The 6926-nt window shown below is 53.7% G+C and overlaps 1 protein-coding gene across 1 annotated transcript in view; it reads right to left on the reverse strand.

The window, feature by feature from the left end:
• Window positions 1-1525, reverse strand: part of LARGE1 (LARGE xylosyl- and glucuronyltransferase 1) — a 349906-nt gene extending 348381 nt beyond the window's left edge. Inside the window, exon 1 of the mRNA XM_029078653.2 lies at window positions 1466-1525. The gene's annotated coding sequence lies outside the window, so the exon portion shown is untranslated. The remainder of the gene's footprint in view (window positions 1-1465) is intronic.
• Window positions 1526-6926: the final 5401 nt, after the last annotated feature.

Below are 6926 nucleotides of genomic sequence, written 5' to 3' on the forward strand. Positions count from 1 at the left end.
GTGAACAAACTTGGGAGCTACTGAACCTTTCGGGCCGGGGGGGCGGGGGGGAAGGCCGGCGTTCCCCACCTTCCGGTCAGATCCTCACCACCGTGACGGGGAGGGGACGCCGCGCTAGCCGTCAAACCCACTCGACCCTTAGGTTTCCCGGTGTTTCCTCACCGACCTGCACCCTGACCGGGCACCCACCCCGCCAAACTGGAATTTCTCTGCCTACGCAACAGGGAGCTGGGAAAAGGAGAACTCTTTCCCAGCTCCAGCGAAGGACCGGCCGACGTGTCCTTCGCCCAGAAGAGGGAACTCTCCGAAACCAGCACGTGGGCCAGATCCACAGCTGGCCGCGGACAACCCCTCTGGACCTGGCAAGCCCCGGGAGTGGACGGATGTGGAGGCGGGTCGACGCCGCTGCCAGAGGAGGAGGAAGAGGGTGAAATGCTTGACCTCCTCCCGCTTCTCGGCCGGGAGGGGTAATGGCAGATCGGCAGCCCACGGTTTAGGAGAGGGGGGCTTTAGGCTGGGCTTCGCAGAGGGGGCGGACGTGGATGGAGGAGGGATGAGGATGCAGATGGGAGAGGGGGATGCGGCTACGGGAGGCCGGATACCGGGTCGCCCCCTGCCCCTCTCCTCCCCCATCGCCCCCCACCTTCCCTTGCACCCGGGTCACAAAAACGATGGTATTTGTTAAGCTCTCCCTAGGTGCCAAGCACTGTGGCAGATACAAGGTAATTCATTCATTCATTCATTCAATAGTATTTATTGAGCGCTTACTATGTGCAGAGCACTGTACTAAGCGCTTGGGATGAACAAGTCGGCAACAGATAGAGATCCGGTCGTGCCACGTGGGGTTCACGGTCCCAATTCCCCCTTTCCAGATGACTTCGGTACACTCCTCTACACGGGAGCGCTCAATAAATACGACGGAACGCAAGGTGACCGAGGCCCGGAGAAGGGAATATCTGAATCGCACAGGGCTCGGCGCCCAGCAAGCGCTCCATAAATAGTCGGAGAGCTAGGTGGCCGAGGCCCAGAGAAGGGGAGGGCCGACTGGGACTTTCCGAGCGCTTAGGACAGCGCTGGGCACTCCGTCAGCGCTCAATAGATAGTCGGAAAGCCAGGGAGCCGAGGCCCAGAGAAGGGAATAGCCGAATCGTACTTGCCGAGCGCTTCGCACAGAGCTTCGCGCCCAATAAGCGCTCGATAAATAGGCGGAAAGCCAGGGAGCCGAGGCCCAGAGAGGCGATTGTGTGAATCGTACTTCCCCAGCGCTCGATAAATAGGCGCCAAGCAAGGTAGCCGAGGCCCAGGGAAGCGGCCGGCCGAATGGTCCTCCCGAAGCGCTCCACACACCCCCCCGCCCCACGCAGCCCCAGAAGGGGCGGGATTGGAACCCGGGACCGGGGGCGGTGGAGGGGAGGGCGGCGTGGACGGAGGAGGAGGAGGAGGAGGAACGGGAGGAGGATCCTACCTGTCGGGCTGGCTCTGGGGCCGTCGGGCCGTCGGGTCGTCGGGCCGTCGGGCGGGGAAGGCCCGGGGCGGGGCGGGGCGTCGGAGGGCCGGGGGCCGGGCTCCCGCCGCCCCGATCCCGGCCCGGGGCCTGCGCCGCCCGCTCCTCCCCGCGGAGTCCTCCCGGCGGAGGCCCCGGGCTGCCGGGCGGGCGGGCAGGCGGGCGGGCGGGCGGGGGGCGCTCGGACCCGCCGCCGCTGCAGCCCCCTCGCCCCGGGCGAGCCCGAGCCCGAGCCCGAGCCGGAGCCGAAGCCCGAGCCGGAGCCGGAGCCGAAGCCCGAGCCGGAGCCGAAGCCCGAGCCGGAGCCGGAGCCGGAGGCGCGGGGCGGGGCGGGGCCCGCCCTCCGCCCGGACACGCCCCCTCGCGCGCGTCACGCGGCGGGCGGCCAATGGGGAGGCGGATACGCCTCTTTCCAGCCGGCCGAGCCCCGCCCCCCGGGCCCTGGGCCCCGCCCCCCGCGCCCGCTCCGCCTTTCTCCCGCGGGAGGGGCGCCTGCAACACCCGGACTCCGGAGCCCGAGGACCCGGAGCCGGAGCCGGAGCCGGACTGGAAGAGGCCCGCCGGGACCGCCTCCTTCCCTCTGCCCCATCCCTCTCCCGTCCCCTCTCCCGTTCCCTCTCCCCTTCCCTCTCCCCATCCCTCTCTCCTTTCCCTCTCCCCATCCCTCTCCCCTTCCCATCCCTCTCCCCTTCCTTCTCCCCTTCCTTCTCCCCTTCCCTCTCCCCATCCCTCTCCCCTTCCCTCTTTCCTCTCCCCTTCCCTCTTTCCTCTTCCCTCTTCCCTCGCCCCATCCCTCTCCCCTTCCCTCTTTCTTCTTCCCTCTGCCCATCCCTCTCCCCTTCCCTCTTTCCTCTTCCCTCTCCCCTTCCCACTTTCCTCTTCCCTCTCCCCATCCCTCTCCCCATCCCTCTTTCCTCATCCCTCTCCCCATCCCTCCAGCTCCTTTGGCATCTGGGAAGCCAGAAGGGAGGGGAGATGAGAATAATAATGTTGGTATCTGTTAAGCGCCTGCTATGTGCCGAGCACTGTTCTAAGCGCTGGGGGAGATACAGGGGAATCAGGTCGTCTCACGTGAGGCTCGCCGTCAATCCCCATTTTCCAGATGAGGTCACTGAGGCCCAGAGAAGTGAAGTGACTCGCCCACAGTCACCCAGCTGACAAGTGGCAGAGCCGGGATTCGCACTCATGACCTCTGACTCCCAAGCCCGGGCTCTTGCCACTGGTTGTCCCACGTGAGGCTCACAGTCTCAATCCCCGGGTTACAGATGAGGTCAGTGAGGCACCGAGAAGTAAAGTCATTTGTCCAAAGTCACACAGCTGACAGGTGAAATGATATATATATATATATATATATATAATGATATATATTATATATATATAATAATCGATTATACAAACACGATCCAAACTAAGGGAAGCCAGCAAGTTCCCCCACCTCCTCTTAAGGACCACATTCGTTCATTCAATAGTATTTATTGAACACTTACTATGGGCAGAGCACTGTACTAAGCGCTTCGAATGGACAGTTAGGGAACAGATAGAGACAATCCCTGCCCAATAACGGGCTCACAGTCTAAACGGGGGAGACGGCAAAGCAAAACAGAACCGGAGAAAACAACGTCATCAAGATAAATAGAATCATAGAGACAGACACATCATTAACAAAATGGAGTGATAAATAATATATACAAGTGTGCACGGTGCTGAGGGGAAGGGGGAAGAGCACAGCATCACTTAATAATAGTAATAGCATCAGTTAAGCGCTTACTCTGTGCGAAGCACTGTTCTAAGCTCTGGAGGGATACAAGATGATCGGGTTGTCCCACGGGGGGCTCAGGGTCTTAATCCCCATTTTACAGGCGAGGTCACTGAGGCCCAGAGAAGTGAAGTGACTTGCCCAAAGTCACCCAGCTGACAGGAGGCGGAGCAGAGATTAGAACCCATGACCTCTGACTCCCAAGCCCGGGCTCTTTCCGCTGATCCACAGCATCTCTCCGGGATGGACGTGGCTCGGGGAAGGGCACGGAGGAATCACAATTTTAGACTCCTTCTGAGCTGGCATCATTTCGATTTCTCCCTCCTAGTCGCTCCGGCCCCCGCCATTCCCCCGTCGTTTTCCTAATCAAAGATTAAAGTGATGTGTCTAGATCTATCATTCCGTTTTATTTCTACGGATGCCTGTTTATTTGTTTGGAGGTCTGTCCCCCCCTTCTAGACTGTAAGCCCGATGTGGACAGGGATTGTCTCTCTTGATAGCTGAATTGTACTTTCCAAACACTTAGTACGGTGATCTGCACACGGTAAGTGCTCAATAAATACGATTAAATGAAAGCGTATCTATCGTTCTATTTACTTGTATTGATGCCTGTTTACTTGTTCTGAGATCCGTCTGCCCCCTTCTAGGCTGTCAGCCCGACGTGGGCAGGGATTGTCTCTCTTGATTGCCGAATTGTACTTTCCAAGCGCTCAGTACAGTGATCTGCGCACAGTAAGCGCTCATTAAATACGAATGAATGAATGAATGAATGTGTATATATCTATCATTCTATTTATATCGATGCCTGAATACTCGTTATGAGATCTGTCTCCCTCCTTCTAGACTGTAAGCCCGATGTGGGCAGGGATTGTCCCTGCTGGTCGCTGAATTGTACTTGCCAAGTGCTTAGTTCAGTGTTCTGGACCCAGTAAGTGCTCAATAAATACGATTAAATGAATGAATGAATGCGTATATATCTATCATTCTATTTATATCGATGCCTGAATACTCGTTATGAGATCTGTCTCGCTCCTTCTAGACTGTAAGCCCGATGTGGGCAGGGATTGTCCCTCCTGGTCGCTGAATTGTTCTTTCCAACTGCTTAGTTCAGTGTTCTGGACCCAGTAAGCGCTCAATAAATACAATCAAATGAATGAATGAATGCGTATATATCTATCATTCTATTTATACTAACGCCTGAATACTTGTTTTGAGGTCTGTCTCCCCTCTTCTGGGCTGTAAACCCGATGTGGGCAGGGAATGTCCCTCCTGGTTGCTGAACTGTACTTTCCAAGCACTTAATGCAGTGCTCCGCACACAGTAAGCGTTCAGTAAATACGACTGAAGGGATGTATGAAAGATGGATCGTGCCGAGCTGTTGCCTAAGGAAGAGAGAATGGAAAGGAGTAAGGAGGCGGAGAAGTATCTCCCCGGGGGAGAAGTGAAATGCACAGAGGCATGTGGTTGTGCGGGGCAAGTTGGCAGTGAGGATAAAAGGCCCTCCTCCTCCTCCTCCTCCTCCTCCTCCTCCTCCCTGGTCCTGCAGCTTCTGCCTTATCTCTCCAGCGATGATTCCATATTGTGTATGTTGCAGGGAAACGAGATCCTATCTGGTTTTGATGCCATTACGGTGTCAGCGTGGAACGTAATATGATAAAATATTATCTAATTTCCAGGAGACCATTAAGGTGTCAGAGTTTAATGCCAACCCTTTTAGCTCCAAGGCGGCTCGGTTCGCCCGCGATGGGTTGCTCCGTTCTGCAAGGCGCCGAGTACCGGAGGAATTAAAAAATAAATGCATAAAGAAATAAATAAATAAAGGGCCTCTACACGCCCTCCCCCTATAAGCACCCTTCCACACGCCCCCCTTAAACCTCTGTGGAGCTAAAGCCAGGATTTCTGCTTTATTTTTATTCATTGCTTTACTTCACTTCATTAGTGGTGTAAAATGCATTATTACAATAAATTAGCATATTAATAAGGGTAATGCGAGATCGTGGGAGGAAGGGAAAAACCTGGAATTTACATGCAAGGGAAAATATGTAAGATGAGCAGAAACACAAATGCAGCAGGAGAAAGTGAAGAGGAAAATACGTAACTTTCATCGCATTTAATGCGGGGTGGACGAGGAACTAAAAAGAGAGATGTGCATGTGAAGGAAAGCATCTTAGCTAATCACTGTTGGGAACAATGAAGGCACACTTCAATAGCCCTTGTTTTTATTTACCGGTAACTGATGATGTGTTCCTTAAATGTTTATTTGCTTTCCTCTTGCAATTCAACAGTAGATTCAATTCCAAAGTTCTGTGGTTGCTACACGTTTGAAAAGGGACTTAACGTTTGGTCAAATGCCACATGACAGGAATTACTGTCAAAGTGAAATAATACACATGCTGAACCCACACAGTTATGTTGACGTCATGTCAGAGATCCCATAAGGGTCCATATTCAAAAGAGCTCTTTGAAAAACCTATAAAAGCTGCTGAATTCCCAAGTCTGCATAATCTCCAACAATTTGAATAATGCAAAGACGCGGAATTCCTGAAGCAAAATAAAAGCAATTCGCCCAAGAGGAAAACGCGGGAGAGGGCGGAAGCCAGGAGATGCCAGTGAATTTGAAGCTATTTCCCCAGGATAGAATTAGTGATAAAATATCAGCTACTGTGAAGGGGTTGGACTGGGTGATCTGCTGAGGTCTTTCACAGCAGTGTGATTTTCGGATCCTCTACCCTCCGCTCTGACCAACGTCTAAGAGGAGGGGAAAGCAAAATATCCTCTCCCTCTCCGGTACTTGCACTGATTGGGATAAGATTCGGTAAGGAGAACGTCAGAGATCGCTAAATAAATTCAAAAGCATTTACTTACGGAACCTGGGAGAGGGGCATTTCCCTGGGCCTCAGGCTTAATCAAAAGGGTCCAAGGAGAAGGAGATTTCAGGGATGGAAAAAGTTGCAGAGCTACTAAAAAGCCGTTGAAAGGAAGAAGCCACTAGAGGTCCCTAAAAGCATCTGCAAGAGGAGAACCTCAAATCTCTGCTCCCCTTTCTCTGTCTCTCCAACCCTTCTTTCGTCTCTGCCTGCCTCACAGTGAGACCAAAGAGAAACCCCGAGAGTGCAGCCTAAAAGCAACGTTTGCTTCTAGGTCCCATTCGCCCATATTTTTCAATAATGTTCGACACCCTCTTCTAAAGCCTTTAGACAGCTTCCGCAGCTCCACGTAACGTGCCGGGTTCCAGGAAAACTCATCTCCTCCCGGGCCGTACCGCTCTAACCGACAGAATGTGGGGGACCAAACAGTCACCCTATCGGTCAGTGATGTATTTCTTAGGTACAGGCAACGAGCCGGGTTCTGCACTGAAGTCTGGGGTAATTACAGGATAAAAAGGTAAGGCTTCTTGTCCCACAAGGGGCTCACAATCAGAATCAGTAGAGCTAAACCCACTGGCAGCCCAGAACAGAAGTCCCAACCCAAACAGCCCTCGGGCAGTGGAAGTAGCAATAACGCAATTGGCCTTTTTTTATGGTATTTGTTAAGCACTTACTCTGTGCCAGGCACTGACCCCAGTGCTGGGGTAGATACAAGTTAATGAAGTTGGTTGGATACCATTCGTGTCCCGCGTGGAGGTCACGGTCATAATCCCCATTTTGCAGGTGCGGTAACTGAGAT

The sequence above is a fragment of the Ornithorhynchus anatinus genome, chromosome 14, assembly GCF_004115215.2.
Source record: "Ornithorhynchus anatinus isolate Pmale09 chromosome 14, mOrnAna1.pri.v4, whole genome shotgun sequence".
NCBI lineage: Eukaryota > Metazoa > Chordata > Mammalia > Monotremata > Ornithorhynchidae > Ornithorhynchus > Ornithorhynchus anatinus.